Consider the following 16,032-nt stretch of genomic DNA (forward strand, 5'->3'; position numbering starts at 1 on the left):
CGTTCATAAGAAGAGATCTAGTCAGTTCCATATGACATGTATATAAAGTCAAAATCATTATTGTTAAGTTGTGCTACTAAAAAACTATGAAATTCAGTGAAAAAACTTTGTTAAAGTGACGTTATGGTTAAGTTGCGCAACTAAAAACCTATGAAATTCAGTAAAAAAACTTGGTTAAAGGGGCGTTATGGTTCAAAGTAAAAATGAAAAACCCCTGAAATTCGGCAGTTATGGTAAGATAAGCAACCATAACTTGCGCCACCGTGCACTGCTAACACTAACACCCAGGACATCAAAGATAACATCACAAATTTGTCCGTATTGTTCGCTGGCAAGTTCAAAGTGTTCTAAGAACACTCACATTGTTCACGGACATTAAAAGTTTCCCATAGATCATAGTTGAAATGTTTGACTCTATGGATGTGATATGCTGTGGTGGTTGTTGCCAGGGCATAGAGTCTTGGGTGCATGGCCATATCACATTCATATTTGCTTATAACTTTGGGTGAAAAACAAATGTATAAGGAACAAAGGTATTAGATACTATGGATGTGATATGCTGCTATGGTTGTCCTTATTATTGTATACTTACTGTTTGGTCTAGTAATGGGAGTCCATGTTTTTCTTCTTCATTTCTGTGATAAAAGAAAATAGTATGTTAATATTAGTATTTTGTAAGGACTTATTACATTGTATAAGCAATATACTTTTATTTTTTTTTGACCCTCATATTTAGTAGAGTACAAATCAGAGTACTGTGCAATTTGCTCAGTTTCTGTATTTGTTGCTAAAGTCATTGGATCTGTGGGAGAAAAAAAAATCCATGTTGGATTAAAAAAAAAAAACCTTTTTCTGTTATGCTACAGTTTATTTGTTTGTTTGTTTTCAGTTCACTTGTTGTTTCTGGCTAATGCTTTATACTTTGCTTTGTTGTATTTTTTTTGGAGCAGTAACAGATTCTTCATTTGTTTTGATATTATAAAATTTTGGAGCAGTTAGATACCAATTGGCGTATTCTAACTGTCTATTTTTTTTATATATTTTAGTGGTTTTTGATTTATCTATTTGGATATTGTTAAATTTTGGGACATTTAGATACCAATTGGCGTATTCTAACTGTGTATTTTTTGGCCTAATTTAGTGGTATTCATTTATCTGATTAGTTGTTGTAGAATCTTTGAGCAGTTAGATAGCTTTTGGAGTATTCTAACAGTTTATATTTTTTAACACAAATTTATTTAAAGGTTTAAATACAGTTTATTTATCAAATTTTGTTTTTAAGAACATCAAATAAGCGTTTTTAAGATTTGCTGGTAATCTCTGCTTTAGAGTAATGGTACTATCATTACATTCAAACCATCCACATTTCTTTTTTAGATATGCAGTGTAGTGCCCTGAATTGGTTGTGTCTCCTGCGTGGTAGATTATACCTATTGTTGTGAAGGTTTTCTTACCAAGTGATATTTGACCATGTGTGAATCCAGTCAGCTTGCAGTTGTTTTTGGTACCATCTGCATTGTAACGTAGAAGCATTAGTATTACGTATTTACTATGTGTTTGTATTACTAACGTGGAGCGATTATCTGAATTGCAGGTAGAGCATAATCTACCATGGTTTGCATTTTGCACAAGTTGCTGAAATGGAATGGATTCACAATTTGGTATTGATATATATATATGAAGCGTTCATTGGGGATTTCTTCTTGTGTCACATTGTTGCAGAGAGCGCATGTATGTTTCCACATGTATGAAATCTGAAAGATTTCATTTATAGGTATGTTTGTGTTTTCCAGTACTTGTAGTAAGTACATTAGAAATTCTTGTGGATCTTCCTGTGAGTTTATAGTGAATTTCACCATTCCAGCACAGTAGTCCAATTGTCGTCTTATTCCAAAAACACTATATGTGTTGTCACAGTCAGATACAAATTGGCGTATTCTAACTGTCTATTTTTTTAATATATTTTAGTGGTTTTGATTTATCTATTTGGATATTGTTAAATTTTGGGACATTTAGATACCAATTGGCGTATTCTAACTGTGTATTTTTTGGCCTAATTTAGTGGTATTCATTTATCTGATTAGTTGTTGTAGAATCTTTGAGCAGTTAGATAGCTTTTGGAGTATTCTAACAGTTTATATTTTTTAACACAAATTTATTTAAAGGTTTAAATACAGTTTATTTATCAAATTTTGTTTTTAAGAACATCAAATAAGCGTTTTTAAGATTTGCTGGTAATCTCTGCTTTAGAGTAATGGTACTATCATTACATTCAAACCATCCACATTTCTTTTTTAGATATGCAGTATAGTGCCCTGAATTGGTTGTGTCTCCTGAGTGGTAGATTATACCTATTGTTGTGAAGGTTTTCTTACCAAGTGATATTTGACCATGTGTGAATCCAGTCAGCTTGCAGTTGTTTTTGGTACCATCTGCATTGTGTAAGAGGATTCAATTCAGCACTACAGCCAAGTCAACGCCTAGTCTAGAATACTGAATGAAAACCCTTATTGATATATCTTTATGTCCAGTTCATGCGTTCTGGATGACTACCCCTATATAACACCCCTCTGTTGGAATCCCCCTGACCCCACTGAGCCAAGAAGTAGTTCTGTTTTGCAAGTTAAAAGGTTTATTTGATAATTTAAACAATATATATATATCACACTTTAGAATAAATTAATAATTGAATAGCACACTTAATCTGATATGATAAAGATTAACAACAGAGAATCTGGCACTAGCACACTTCTTGATAATCACTAAGGAGTTGACATGAAATGGATAAGATAGCAACAATACTTTTATGGTTTCAAATGGATGCAATGTGGAATGAAATGCAGTAAAGAAAATAACTTGATAGGATTTCAGCAAAGACAATGTAATCACTTTCTTGGACAATTCACCCCCCCCTTTAATGCAATGCAAGGAAATGGAAGGAAGGCACTCAGTTCTCAGAAATGCAATTAAATGTGATTCAGTTAACCCCAGCAACTTAGACTACAGAAGTTGAAAACACAGGCCCAAAAGGCTTTTATATGTGCTGGCAATGGAGTGAAAAATATGCTAAAATGCTTTTAATTCCCTCTAGAGGTTTAGGGTGAGTGGTATATGCTTTGAATAAGTTCAGGATCACTTTAGCAATGCTCTATAATGGTTGTCAGGTTGCAAACGAATTTTTGGCAAATGAAAGCAAGAAGCTTCTGTTTTCACACGTGGAGAAATTTGCAAATCGCGGCAAAATGTCAAATCGCGGCAGATTTTTCCGAGTGCGCCGGGCGCGATTACAGAGGAACTACAAGGACTATTACTATCGTTTTGGGGTCCTAGGAAAGCCTAGGATCTCAGCTTCCAGATGAAAGTTACTGCAAGTCTCTAGCACAAACGGTCACGGAGATATGAGCGATTAAATAAAGGTCGTTTTTCAGATTTGAAATTTTAAAGTTTCAAAAAGACAAGTGACAGCTAGCAACTAGAAAATGACAGGTGACAGTTAGGAGGCAGTTCTACTTAGATTAAAATAGCTTGGACTATATTATTTTAACTAAGAGATTGGTTCTGCACAGTTTTCTAGGTACTCACACTATATTCTTGAGTTAAATGGGCCACGCCACGGATCTGGTCAGGTTTTAGACTGGACTCTGGTCTCTGCACTTCACAGTGATCTGGGTCAGCTCTCTCTGGTTCTGCTAACAGGTCAGCTCTACTCTGCTGGTCTGGTCTGGGTCTCTGAAGGTTGATGGAGGTAAAGTATGGATTTTCCCGGCAGAGCTTCCAGCTGCAATGGATTTGAAAAGTCCCTATCTGTCCTGTCTCTCTGCTTTTATGTGTTTTTAAAATGGGTGTGTGTGAGCAGCATCACTAGCCAGCCCCTCTCCACTTATCATTGGCCAAGCTTTCATTTCTCCCCTGATTGGGGGAGCTAAGTTGTGTCAGAGTGATGTCATTTTACAGCCTGCAGAAAGTCCACTCCTCCTGTCAACTTGCACACAAATCTAGATTTGAACCAAATACATATTTCATAGCTACACAGTGGTTTGAAATTACATGCACCCATCACATATCACAGGAGGTATACCCTGTTCAAACTCTGCTCTTCCTGGGGGCTTGCATTCAGAAATAGCGATATTTAGGACTTTTTAACTGGTTTGCAATCCCGGACATTACCCCAAATTTACACACATGTGCGCAAGGAGTATGGACATTAGTTGATGAAGTGTCAGATTTTTCACATGCACACATTTTGAGTAATATCCTCTTTTCCGCTAAAACCCCCCTGAACATGCCACCGGTTCTAAAAACCTCTTAAAATGTGGGCAGAAAAATCACAAGAATTATGGTGTCATTTATAAAATTTTCACAAGTCCGCTCTATGAGTTATTCATCTTTTTCTAAAACCATATTCTGGCTATAGAGGTGTGTCTTTTCATGTCACATGGTACAGAAACCAGTCTTTCCAGTTTCTGCCAAGCTCAGAGACCCTGCCCCTCCCAGCTTCTGCCAAGAGGAAGCTCCATTTACGACTCCCGCCAATAAAACATTTGCCTGAGTCAGGACAGGGCTTTGTTCAGAGCTCCTGTATTCTGTGGGGGCTCCCCTTAATTCAATTATCAGAAAGATGGCATATCCTTAGTGTGGCCAGCAAAAGGCAGATAGGCCTGGGAACACAGCTGTGACTCAAGTTTCACTCCTGATGGGGGGTAGTTGCCAGGCAGAATTCAGTTCCTTAAGCCAGGTTTCAGATAAAATGTCACTTCTGTTCCCCAGTTTAAGTCAAGACATTTTTTTACATATGCAGCTAGGATGCTGATTCTGAGTTTAAAACTATGACATTTAAACAATTGCAACCTATGTGACACTCAAAGTAGGTCACTCATTTCTTTTAAACATTTAGATTTTTTAGTGTCTTTCAGTCCAAATTTACTTAAACTTCTGAAATCCACAGCTCAGCCAGTCTTGTTATAAACCTTCAAGTCACTTCAGAATATAACTTTACATTGGATCCACCTCTTAAAATGTCTTTCTTTGGCATGTTTTGGGTTCATTTATTCAGTTTTCTACAAAATCTGGTGGTTTTAAAACGCCGGCTTTTGGATAGTGGTGAGTACTGGTACTGCACCCCTTTTTGGGATTTAAGAAAATGAATTCCCAACAGTTATGGGTTTGCTTTTGGCAATCAGCATTGACATTCCCAATGGTTTCAGACTACTGTGTGGGTAGTCCACTGGTGGTTTTAGGCAGTGTCCTTTTGTGCCCATAACATCGGCAAAAATGAGTGGCAGCCTATTCTTCATGCATTTCCCTGTGCATTTTCTGGGAAGCTCTGGCCATCATGATGTTTTCCATGTCAGTACTGCACAGTTTTGAGGTAGGGCTCGGATGCATGGGTAGATACATCCCACAAGCCCCCCTCTTGCGATGGCCATTCTATTTCACGAATGGGACTCGCAAGACCTGGGATGTTTCCTCATCTTCTTCCAATAGATGGCACAGTTCAGCATCTTTTCCTCCATCCGGTACTGATCGATCGGTTCTCCTCGCCGGTCCTGATGGGAATATTGGGCGGTACACCGGGCCCGTTGCGTCTCTACTCCCGGTCTCCGGATCGTCCTCCTTGGCCCGTCTCCAGGTTTTCTTTCTCCTAGGACGACAAAGGAAGAGCGGCAATACCTATTCATTGACTTTTTTTTCCACCACTGTTGAGATAGTGGGGCAGCATATGCATTTCATCATAACGAAACATTACATTCTTATTTTGAAAAAAAAACAGTATAACTAAGAGACAGTTTCATGCAAATCACAATATTTTAGAGACTAGATGTGGTATGTTTTATGGTTGGAACTGAATTAGTCTGAGAAAGTACCCGCTAGGATTCCAGAGGATTCCTCCAGTTGTTGCAGAGTGTGCCTGGGATGGCAACATTTCAACTGGTTTATGTGGACCCTCTTGTCTTCCCCCTCTGCCAAAGGACCTTTGGGGATGTGGATTTTGTAGGCCACAGGGGAGATTTTGTCTATAATCTCAAAGGGTCCCTTCCACGTAGGCAAAAATTTCCGCTGTTTTGCCTGGTTCCTTTGGAAGTTGTATAGATAGACCCGGTCTCCCACCTGATATTCCTTCCTGGAAGTTTTCAGGTCATAATGGGTCTTCATGCTATCAGCCGATCTTTCTAGATTCCGCTGAGCATAAGCAAAAGCATGTTGAATGTGTTTCCTTAAATTCTCCACATACTCATGAGTAGTGGAGGCATTTATCAGTGTCTGCTCTTGGGTCCTGTAGAGCAAATGCTGCGGAAGCACCATCTTGCGCCCAGTCATCAACTCAAATGGTGACATTTTGGTTGCAGATGAAGGGTAGATCTGATGGCCATTAGGTCCAGAGGTAATCGGATATCCCAACTTGGCCCAGAATCTGCCACAAACTTCTTTAATATGCTCACAATGGTTCGGTTATATCTCTCTACTGCCCCAGAAGAAGCTGGCCTGTAAGCAATATGTAACTTCCTTTTGACCCCCAGTATCTCCCACATCTTTGTCATTACTTCACTGGTGAAGTGGCTACCCCTGTCTGACTCAATCCTTTGAGGTAGACCAAAACGGGAAAAGATGTGGTTAATCATCAGGGCAGCTGCCGTTTCTGCCTTGCAATTTGGGGCTGGGAGACATTCCACCCACTTGGTGAACAAGCATGTGACGGTCAACATGTACTTATTCCCCCTAGCAGAGCGAATCACAGGGCCGACAAAGTCGATTTGTAAATCTGACCATGGCAGTGTAATCCCCCTCTTTTGGAGAGGCGCACGGTGCGTGAGGGATGAGGGCTGAAATTGTGCACACACAAGACACCCCTTCAAGTATTGGTCGAGGTCCTGCCCCATGTGTGGCCAGTATGCAACCTCTCTTAAGATTTCCAATGTTGTGTGAAACCCCCTATGACCGGCGGTGGCCGCATCATGGGCGTGACTTAACATCAGGCTTCGGAATGAGGTAGGAACCACCCACTGATCGTGGCCAGCTTTGGATTTCCTTACCAGCAAACCGTCTTGGATTCGGAACATTTTTGGACATTTCATCAACACTCTTAGGTCCTCTTTCCCAATGTAATCGGTATCCGTCAGGGGAAAGTTCTCAGGGTCCTCAAGGTGCTGGTAAAACTTACCAATAATTGGATCCCCCTTCTGAGCGGTAATCAAATCAGCATCAGGGGTCTCCTTACTCCATTGGGCAATTGAAAGGTCGTTGTGAGCATTTGTCTGGGACCTAGTGATAGCAGTGACCTGGATTTCCCCCAACAGGGACTCAATCTCAATCAGATCCCCTTGGATGGCCCCGGTTTTGGCCAGCTGATCAGCTAAGTCATTTCCAGTTTTGTCTGGTCCCTCTACTTTGGAATGACCCTTGATCTTTTTCCAATAGATGGTCATCTCATTCGAGGTGACCAGATCATCAATGTTTTGGATCAACTTCCCATGTTTCAAGGGTTTGTTGTTAGCACATAACATGCCTCTGGTTTTCCAATTAACCAGGTGCTCCACGAACCCGTTCCGTACATAATCCGAATCTGTGATTATGACCAGTTCGTGGAGTTGATGCTGGACAGCAGTGAGGATGGCCTGATGCACAGCCATCAATTCTGCCACCTGACTACTTCGGGGACCAATTTTGTATCCAGCGGAGGGTTCTGGGAACTCATTCACCCATGCATTCCCTACGCCGGCCACCAGTTCTTTCTCCCCGTTGTTGTCAACATGGTAAGAGCATCCATCCACATAGACAGTGGGCATTCCCTCACACTTGTCCTCTTCAAAGACTTTGTGTGGGGAATTAAGGTATGCCTCCATGTTGTCCTTGATTTTTAGACTTTCGTCCTCGAGACAGTTTTCTCTGGCACAATCATGCAAGTCAGCCAGACCTTGCGCGAGGGGACTCTTCTTGTTTTGGCCATATCTGACCTCCACAGGAAAGCCTTGCATTGACAGAATCCAGGAAGTAATTCGGGAATTACTCACATTTCCGGCCCGGATTCTGTCACTTTGGAGATATTGCAGAGGCTGGTGTGGAGTCTCCACTATGATGTGTTCCCCCTGGATAAACGCGCGGTAATTCTTCAATGCCCACACCGTCGCCAGGAGTGCCTTCTCACAATCGTTGAATTTTTCCTCCACAGAGCATAAAGTTTTGCTCGCATAGGAGATTACTTTATTGACCTTGTCATGCTTTTGGTATAATACTGCCGTCAAGCACGTATTAGAGAACCCAGTCTCCAGGAAGAACTCCTTGTTTCTGACAGGGTAAGCTAGGCAAGGCGCTTGTGAGAGGCTTCTTTTGAGTTGTCTTACTGCCTCGGCTTGTTCTGGACCCCATTCCCACTTCACCCCCCCCCTTCAGGAGATGAATCAGGGATCTGGTGATCTCTGCGTAACCCTCAATGAACGTTCTGCTGTAATTAGTCAGTCCAAGGAGGCTCCTTAGTTCCCGCAGAGTTGTGGGGTCTTTCAGTTTCTGAAGTGCTTCCACTTTCTTTTCCTGGGGACAGAGACCCTGGGGAGTAATCTCATGCCCCAAGAAATTAACACGGGTTCTACCTTTCTGAAAGGAAAGTTTTGCTCCGGCGGCCCTCAACTGCGTCAGAACATAACGGATCTCCGCTATGTGTTCCTCCACAGATGAACTTTTGATGAGGACATCATCTACATAAGCCAGGTAACCCCTCGCACCCAGGTCGGGCATGGCCTTATGTCGGAAAATATTGAACTCATTACCGGAGTTAAGGTATCCGAAGGGAGTCCGGGTCCATGTGTATTGCTGGCCCCCAAAGGTAAAAGCCAGCTTGTATTGATCCTCCCTACTGACAGGCACAGTCCAGTATCCATTGGTCAGGTCTATTGCAGTGAATACCTGTGACCCCTGGATCTGGGCCAGCCCTTGGTCAATGTAGGGCAGAGGCCATCGGGAAGTATGGACCCGTTTGTTGAGCTCCCTGAGGTCGGCGCAGAGTCTCCACTGGTCGTTTGGCTTTAATATTCCCAGCACCGGATTATTGAAGGTGCTGTGGACTGGATGGATTATTCCCCTGGACTCAAGGTTCTTAATTATTTCAGTAAGGGACTCCATTGATGCGAGAGGCAAGCGATATTGCTTCACAAACACAGGAGTCATGCCAGGGTCCGTGGGGATTGTTGTTGTGTGGATGTCGGTGCGACCACAGTCATATGAGTCTACCGCAAAGAGATCTTGGAAATCCAAGAAAACTTGTTTCAACTTTTGCTTTTGTTCCAGAGTCACACAGGCATCGGCTAGGTTGACTCTCTCTTCCACCATCTGCCTGAAGCCTGGAAAGACTTCTGGTTTGGCTATTTCAGCGGCCTCCTCCAGCTGGGTGGAGAAGTCCCTGGTCAGAGTGCTGATTTGGACCGGAGGCTTCAGGTGGGAAAGGCAGCCCTCATGGACCTGGAAAATCACCTCATCCCTCCTGAAGTCACAAGTCACATCTTCCTTACCATAGGGGCAGGAAGTGTACACCAGGAAGTTCCCCCCATGCCGGGTAAAAATCCTGTCTGGTGTTGTATTGTCATCACTGTCACTGTCAAAACAGTCCTTGGGGATTGGTCCTAACAGTTCATTTACTAAGTCGATGGAAAAATGTCGGTCATCAACCGCCATTCCAATAATGGTGCCTGTGGCTAGAGTAATACTCTTTAAGTTGCTGTTATCCACCTCTATTGGAATGGTGTCATGTTCTATGTTGACTAATGGAGTTGGGTTTACCCCTAACCCTTGCTGTTGGAGAGAAGCGTTTAGATGTATGTAAGCATCAGGGTTTTTCAAATGTTGTCCTCTTTTGACTTTCACTTCCAGGGAGAATTGTCGGGTCCTTTCTGGGATGGTGACTTTCTCTTTAACCTGAATTTCAACTGCATAAGGTAGCAATTGAGCTGACCTAAATGCTTTTTCTGGATCATCAAAGCCCATGGGATTAACCGCTAATCGGGACCAAGCTTTGAAGTTTATTAGGTCCAAACTAATGGCAAAGCGATTGAGAATGTCACTGCCTAAGTAAAAAGCGGCAGTGACGTCTCGCACGACCCAACAATTGTGGACTATGCTCTTGTTGCCAATGGAGATTTTGAGCATACACCTGCTTGGCAGGAGATGTTTGGAATTAGGTGCTTCCAGGTCCATTTCCCATTTGTCTATCAGTTTGAAGATGGGAATGGCTGGATCTTTTGGGAGTTGGCGGAACATGGCTTCGCTGATGAAGCTCTTACCATTGTTCACGCACACTCGAGCGAGAACAGAGTCCTTCCCATCATTTAACTGAACAGGGATGAACAACTGCTCTCCAATTTGCTGAATATCAGCCAGGCTTTGAGCTGATTTCACATCTTTCTGGACTATAGGAGTGGGGGTTTCTGATTGTGGATTAGTATAGAATTTCAGAGTGTTTCCTTCCAGCGTGGAGTACCACTTTAGACTGGAAGGAAGGTTGATTTTCAGAAATAGAGAGGACCCCCCATCACCAGTCTGTTGTCCTACTGCTATTACTGTCACGTCTGGAATTTGGTTGTTCTGGAAGTGAAATTCTACTTGGTCAGATTTTTGTTCAACCATGTGGCAGGTGCCGTTTAAACTAACATGGTTGACACTCTGTTTTAATTTTATTGGTCGGCTAGTCTGGGTCCAGAGGACCTTGTTTACGCAATCTATTAGGGGTGACAACCTTCTCAGGAGGTCATTCCCTAGTAAACAAGGGGTGCCCTCTGGGGTCACAACTATAACCGGGTGTTTCAACTTGTGTCGCCCAATTTTAATGTCCAAATCTGCCGTCCCCTCGACGGGAATTTCCTTCCCGTCAAAGTTCTGGAGTTGTCCAGGAAGAGAGGTGAGAGGAATTTGGTAATTCCCTCCCCTTCCTGCATTCAGTTCATCAAAGGCCCTTCTGGACAGAAGGGTAGCTTGAGATCCCGTGTCCACCAGCGCTGAAATCGTACCCTGCCCCTGTACTTGTACCGGGGCATAGTATCTTCCCTCCTTCTCCTCAAGGGGGCACAGATAATGCACATTTTTGGACAACTGGTGGGCTAACTTTCTGGTTTTGGACATCGCTAGCGAAGAGATTTGGGCGGAATTCTGTGGAGAGCCTTGGGAATCTGAAAGAAAAAGTTGGCAACTGGAGATCAGAGCCATGGTAGGTTCCCCTAGCTCCGGTTCCGGGCCGCCCCCCCCTTTTTGGAGGCAGTCACCAGGATGGGTTTGAACCAGGGGATTTTCTTGCTGTTGGTTCTGGGATGAGATGGTGGGCGGCGGTAGCTCAGTCTCCACATCTCCCCAGTCTGGATTTGCATCCCTAGGGACCCATTTTTCTTTGGGAGGAGTTCCCCCCTCTCTGAAGGAGAAGATCCTTTTCCCAGGATCCTCTGAGGATCCCTCTCCCTCAAATTGGAAGATCTGTACCTCCTCCTCAAACTGAGTCTGTTTGGGTCTTTTGTTTCTCCTACCCCCCCTCTGCTCCTTAGGAGGCAGACTTTCAGGGGCAAGAGATTTTGCTTCCGGTTCCTGGGTTTCCAGGGGCTGTTTACAAGTGAGGAAGGAAGCTTCCTCCAAGGCTTTACACCCCCCTTCCCCTTGTGCCTCCTCCCTGGTAACCGGTGAGTTATCGGGGTGCTGCCCCCGTCATTGTTCTGGAGCACCAGGTCCAGAGTTGGGTGCGTTCTGCGCCGGCACGCCCATCTGAGGGTTCTGCTGAGCCCTCAGTATGTGTCCCAGATCCCGCGCCATGTTTTGAACCTGGCGCTCTAACTGGGAAACCCGCTCAGGCTGATACGGGGCCCTGTTTTCTCCCCTGGGCTGATCCCGGGAAGGGTAGCTGTCCCTTCTCTGGTAATACCCCAGATTGGGAAGATTTGGGTACCCCTCCACCCTTGGCCTCCCCTCTCCCGGATTAGGTTGTCTGGGCTCAGGGAATTGGGGAAAGAAGGATGGATGATTTTGGGGTTGGAAATTGGGTGGATACCTGGGGAAAAAGTTCTGCCCAGGATTTGGAGAAATTCTGCCCTCCTGTGGGAAGTTGGGAGGGAAGTTCCCTGGGTTAGGTGCTTGGCTGGATCCCCCCCTTGGGCTGGAGGAGTCCACACATAACCCAGGATGGGTCTGTTTCCCTTGTAACGGGGGCTTACATAATCAGGAGAGCGAGGGACCCCATTTGTGGGGCTGCCTCCCTGGCTCCCTGTCTGTGACTGGCCCGAGGACCTTCTGGGCCTATCATTATTAGGTGCAGGTAGGTTTTTAGGCCCCCCCATCTCCAACTCTAAAACGGGGGTGACCTTTACCTCTGCCACCTTGGCAGCAGCAGGGGTGCTGTTGGCTTTGGGGTTTTTCTGGCCATTACTTTTGCTATCTACCGGTTTCTGCACCTCATAGATCCGGGTAGCCTGTTCAATGACCCAGTCTAAAGATCTTTTCTCGTGAAAATCCCTCACAAGCTGGGTCTTTATGTATTTGGGCAAGGCATGAAAAAATGTATTAATGAATTCTCTACTGTCTGTGCGCACCCTTCTGGTGGTCTGCGCAAAAGCACGTTTCAGTTCTTGCACAAATTCTTGTGGGGCCTGATCCTCCCCACATTGCAAATTGTAGGCTGCCTTGCGAGCCTCTTGAGGATTTCTATGAATGGAAAAATGTTTCAAGATGGCCGCCTTATAGGTGGACCATCTTAAATGATTTTGGTCCTCCGGCCCCGCAAAGAAACTGGAGTATTCCGGGGAGAAGGTCCACTTTACATATTGAATACAGCTTTGGCTGTCCTTCAAATGGAAAGTCTCCATCATTTGCTCAAACAACTCTAAGTGCTCCCAAACAGAATACTTAGCGTTCTTATGGTAAGGCGTGATGACGCTCCTGATCGCCTTAATCTGCTTTTAGGGGTCCTTAAGCAAGGCCCTTTTTGCCTTATTGGCCTTTTTGGTTCGGGTAACCCTTGTCCATTCATCCTCTGACTCAGAGGCACTGCTCCCAGAGGTTCCTGTCTGTTCTTCCAGGTTTTCCCGGATTCTGCGAGCCTGGGAATGGCTGGCAGAATGTGGGGACCTGGTCTCCTGTTTCCTGTGGTGCTCAGAGGAGTCCTCAGATCCCTCCTTGCTGCCAGGATTTGCTGGGAACCCCCCCCACTGGCCTAACTGGGCAGAGGTTTTCAGGATGCCCTTAAGGGGCCTACTCTCCTGGGGTTCCCCACTGAACTGTACTGTACTTGGGTGCCCATACCCGGATGCCCACCCCTCCATTCCTGAGTGGTACTGGCCTATGAGCCCCATACTTTTAGCTGGATAGTAATCTGCCATCCCTGTGGCCCTGTGCTCATGTGCGCCAGGGGACATGGGGGTGGTAGAGTCCAGGGACTGGGAGAGATGAAGGCCCCTGGTGTTAGGGCTCCTGAGGTTATGGTCAGGAGTCTCTCTTTCCCAGCGGACCTCATCTCTATCCGCCCCTGCTCCCTGTTGCAATGCAAGAGCCTGCATTTGTGCTTTCAGTTCCTCAGTCAAGGCCTTACTAGACTCTATCAGTCTCTCCTGCATCGCTACCTGTTGTTGGAGCCTATCATTGTGTTGACAAAGGGCCTCATTTTCCCTCTGTGCTTCCTGGTTGGTCCTGGAGAACTGGGCCAGTCTTTGCTGCAGGAGGTCTGCCTCCTGAGTCCCATCCCTACTGGCCTGCTCTTTTCTTGCCAGAGCATCTTCCACCCTTCTGGTGTGCTCTACCAAGTTCCGGTTTTCTTTTTGGAGATCACCCAGCCCATGGAGGGCCAGGTGATTTTCTTCAATTTCCTTTTTTAAGTGGCAGACTTCCTGGCCTAAAGTGTCTCTTTCCTGACTGAGAGCCTGCATCTGTGCTGCCAGGTCGTCCCTCTGTCGTTGAAAGGCACCAGCTTTTTGGCGCTCCTCATCAAACTCTGCCTGGGTATCCAGGTCTTTCAGAATCAGTTTATTGCTCTCCTCTTTCTCTCTATCTAGCTGGCTTTGCAGGGTGACTACCTGCTCCGCGCATGCCCTGTTGAAATTGATCTGTTGCTCCAACTTTTTCTGGTTCTGCAGTAAGGAGTCCAAACTGTCTTGGTGCTCCTTCTGCAGGGCCAGAAATCTGGTATCCTGGTCTGTCTTTTCCTGTTGTAGGATGCCCATATCCTCTTTTATTTTAATGATATATTGCCTACTATCATTTTCTGACTCCTGGCTCCTCTGCAGCCTCTGCTCAGAAGAGGCCAGATCAGATCGGGCCTTCTCTAATGCCATCTGTTGCCTATTTGCCAGATCTTGGCTTTCAGTGCATTTATCCTGCATGTCTCCCATATATAGGTACAGGTATGCTGCTATCCTGGCAATCTTATTGTGTTCATCTTTGGCTTTAGGAGCCATATATAGTTCACTCAGGGCCACATGTAATGGACCCTGATCTCTCCATAGGTCTGACCCTGTTTCAGTGACCTGTCGCGTGATGGCCTGCAACCAGGCATCCTGGCCCTGTTCAGTCCATTCACCTCTCACAAATAGTTTATGTAAGAGGTGCTCTCTGGCTATTTTCATGTCTACTAAGGTCGTCATTCTAGAGATTGGTCTCTGTCCTGACTTACAGAAGTTTGTATTTTATTTTTGCAAAACAGACCTTTTCCTAAGAGCGTTCCTATGAGGAGTGCTTTACAGCGTAACACAGCGTGGTGATCCGACCGGATATGTGTATCTGGTCAGCTGGCACGCTGTATTAATCTGCACAAATGGTAGATCTAACCCAAACGTCCGGCACGAGCCCCCAATTTGTAAGAGGATTCAATTCAGCACTACAGCCAAGTCAACGCCTAGTCTAGAATACTGAATGAAAACCCTTATTGATATATCTTTATGTCCAGTTCATGCGTTCTGGATGACTACCCCTATATAACACCCCTCTGTTGGAATCCCCCTGACCCCACTGAGCCAAGAAGTAGTTCTGTTTTGCAAGTTAAAAGGTTTATTTGATAATTTAAACAATATATATATATATCACACTTTAGAATAAATTAATAATTGAATAGCACACTTAATCTGATATGATAAAGATTAACAACAGAGAATCTGGCACTAGCACACTTCTTGATAATCACTAACGAGTTGACATGAAATGGATAAGATAGCAACAATACTTTTATGCTTTCAAATGGATGCAATGTGGAATGAAATGCAGTAAAGAAAATAACTTGATAGGATTTCAGCAAAGACAATGTAATCACTTTCTTGGACAATTCACCCCCCCCCTTTTATGCAATGCAAGGAAATGGAAGAAAGGCACACAGTTCTCAGAAATGCAATTAAATGTGATTCAGTTAACCCCAGCAACTTAGACTACAGAAGTTGAAAACACAGGCCCAAAAGGCTTTTATATGTGCTGGCAATGGAGTGAAAAATATGCTAAAATGCTTTTAATTCCCTCTAGAGGTTTAGGGTGAGTGGTATATGCTTTGAATAAGTTCAGGATCACTTTAGCAATGCTCTATAATGGTTGTCAGGTTGCAAACGAATTTTTTGCAAATGAAAGCAAGAAGCTTCTGTTTTCACACGTGGAGAAATTTGCAAATCGCGGCAAAATGTCAAATCGCGGCAGATTTTTCCGAGTGCGCCGGGCGCGATTACAGAGGAACTACAAGGACTATTACTATCGTTTTGGGGTCCTAGGAAAGCCTAGGATCTCAGCTTCCAGATGAAAGTTACTGCAAGTCTCTAGCACAAACGGTCACGGAGATATGAGCGATTAAATAAAGGTCGTTTTTCAGATTTGAAATTTTAAAGTTTCAAAAAGACAAGTGACAGCTAGCAACTAGAAAATGACAGGTGACAGTTAGGAGGCAGTTCTACTTAGATTAAAATAGCTTGGACTATATTATTTTAACTAAGAGATTGGTTCTGCACAGTTTTCTAGGTACTCACACTATATTCTTGAGTTAAATGGGCCACGCCACGGATCTGGTCAGGTTTTAGACTGGACTCTGGTCTCTGCACTTCACAGTGA

The sequence above is a fragment of the Ambystoma mexicanum genome, chromosome 5q (assembly GCF_040938575.1).
Source record: "Ambystoma mexicanum isolate Mex_15411 chromosome 5q, UKY_AmexF1_1, whole genome shotgun sequence".
In the NCBI taxonomy this organism is placed as follows: domain Eukaryota; kingdom Metazoa; phylum Chordata; class Amphibia; order Caudata; family Ambystomatidae; genus Ambystoma; species Ambystoma mexicanum.